Source organism: Rousettus aegyptiacus, unplaced genomic scaffold (assembly GCF_014176215.1).
Source record: "Rousettus aegyptiacus isolate mRouAeg1 unplaced genomic scaffold, mRouAeg1.p scaffold_m13_p_9, whole genome shotgun sequence".
In the NCBI taxonomy this organism is placed as follows: Eukaryota; Metazoa; Chordata; class Mammalia; order Chiroptera; family Pteropodidae; genus Rousettus; species Rousettus aegyptiacus.
Genome location: NW_023416312.1, coordinates 80,601,639 through 80,604,245, shown reverse-complemented (window position 1 = coordinate 80,604,245; position 2,607 = coordinate 80,601,639).

The following is a 2,607-nucleotide window of genomic DNA, read 5'->3' as shown; positions in this document are numbered from 1 at the left end:
AACACTACAGAAATATATGAACACTTTTAATTTTAGCAAATAATGAAAAATAGTTTTCTCAATGGATATACAAATTTACATTTGCATAGCAATATACAAATTTTCCATTGCTCCACATTTTCATCAACTCTTGATAATGGCATGCTTTTAAATTTAGTCATAGTTTTTCTTTCACATTTATATATTTAATCTAATTTGAGCAGGTATTTGTATACAGTATTATGTAAATATCCAATTTCACTTTTTTGCATGTACCAGTTTTTGAAAAGTACATTTTTTCACCATTGATCTAAAATGCCACTTCTGTCATTTATTTGTGTGTGTCTCTGTGTGTGTGTTAACTCAAATCTGAATTTTTGGTTAAATTGCTTACCTTTAATACAATATTCATTATCCTAATAATTATCAAGTTAAAATTAGTATCGATATATCATAATGATATTACAATTATATTATTGGAGAGCATTTTAACTGATTATTGATGATATGTTAATATGTGATTTTCCATAGTGGCTCTACCAATATGCAGTCACACCAGCAGTGTATGATAGTTTTTCCCCTACTCTCTCCAACACTTGGAATTAGTTGTATTGTTGATTACAGATATTCTAACAGGCATGAGATGGCATCTCATTGTAGTTTTGATTTGCATTTCTCTAATAGATACAGATGTGAGAAGATTTTTGTATGTTTTTTGGCCATTTGTATGTCTTCATGACAGAAGTGTCTGTTCATGTCCTCTGCCCACTTGTTGTTTGGATCATTTGTTTTGTTGTTGTTGTTGCTCTTATTGACTTGTATGAGTTTTTTATATATGTTGGATATTAGGCCCTTATCGAAGGCGCTGCTTGCAAATATATTTTCCCTTTTGGATGGTTGTCTCTTTACCTAGTTGACAGTTTCTATTACTGAGCAGAATCTTTTTAGTTTGATGTAGTCCCATTCACTTATTTTTGTTTTTACTTCCATTGCCTTTGAGATCAAATTCATAAAATCCTCTTTAAGTCCAAGGTACTTCAGTTTAGTTCTTATGTTTTCTTCTATGAATTTTATTGTTTCAGGTCTTATATTCAGATCTTTAATCTATTTGAGTTAATTTTGCTGTGTGGTGATAGAAAACAGTCTAGTTTCACTCCTTTGCAGGTGGCTTTTCAATTTTCCCAGCACCATTTATTGAAGAGGCTTTTCTTTCTCCACTGTATGCCTTTGGCTTTTTTGTCAAAAGTGATTTGCCCCTATAAACACGTGTTTACTTCTGGAGTCTAGATTCTGTTCCATTGACTCGTGTGTCTGTTTATATGTCAACAACATGCCATTTGATTATTGTCACCTTGTAATATAATTTAAAGTTTACAGAGTGATGCCTCTAGCCTCATTTTTTTTTTTCTGAGGATGGTTCTGGCTATTCAGGGTCTTTTATGCTTTCATACGAATTCGATGATTTTCTAATTCTATTTCTTTAAAAATGCTAATGGAATTTTGATGGGATTACATTAAATCTCTATAATGCTTTAGGTAATAAAGTCATTTTAACTATGTTCATTTTTCTAATCTAAGAACCAGGAATATCTTGCCATATCTTTGTGTCTTCTTCAATTTCTTTTAATAGGGTCTTTTAGTTTTTACTATATAGTTCACACGTTTTGTTAGATTTATTCCTAGGTATTTTGTTCTTTATGTTGCAATTGCAAAAGGAAATATTTTTTCATTTTTTTTCTGACACTTCATTATTAGAATATAGGAACGCTATGGATTTTTAAACATTGATTTGTATCCAGAGACTTTACTGTATTTGCTTTATTTCTAGTAGTGTTTTTGTGGAGTCTTTAGAGTTTTCTATATAGAGAATCATGTCTTCCGCAAACAGTAACAGTTTGACTTCTTTGATTTCAATTTGAATGCCTTTTATACATTCTCTTGCTTGATTGCACTCACTAGGACCTCTAATGTTATATTGAATAACAGTGGTGATAGTGGACAGCCTTGCCTTGTTTCTGATCTCAGAGAGAAGGTTTTTATTTTTCACCACTAAGTATAATGTTGGTTGTGGGTTTGCCATATATGATCTTTATTATGTTAAGGTACTTTCCTTCTAATACTGATTTTGTTAAGTGTTTTGATCATAAATGGATGCTGTATCTTATTGAAGGCTCGTTCTGTTTCTATCGATATGATTATATGATTCATCTTTTTAAATTTTTTATGTAGTATATCACATTATTAATTTGCTTATGTTGAACCATCCGTGTGTGCCTGGAATGAAGCCCATTCGATCATGGTGTATAATCTTTTTAATATGTCGCTGTATTCAGTTTTCTAGTATCTTATTTAGGATTTTTGCATCTGTGTTCATGAGAGTTATTGTTCTGTAGTTCTGATTTTTTTTTGCAGGCTTTTGGTATCAGGGTAATATTGGCCTCATAAAATGAGTTAGGAAGTTTTGCCTTCTTTTCGATTTTTTGGAAGAGTTTGAGGAGAATAGATATTAAATATTCTTTGAATGTTTGGTAGAATTCACTGGTGAAGCCATCTGGTCCTGGACTTTGATTTTTGGTGGGTTTTTGATGATTGTTTCAATTTCCTTACTGCTGATATGTCTATTTAGAT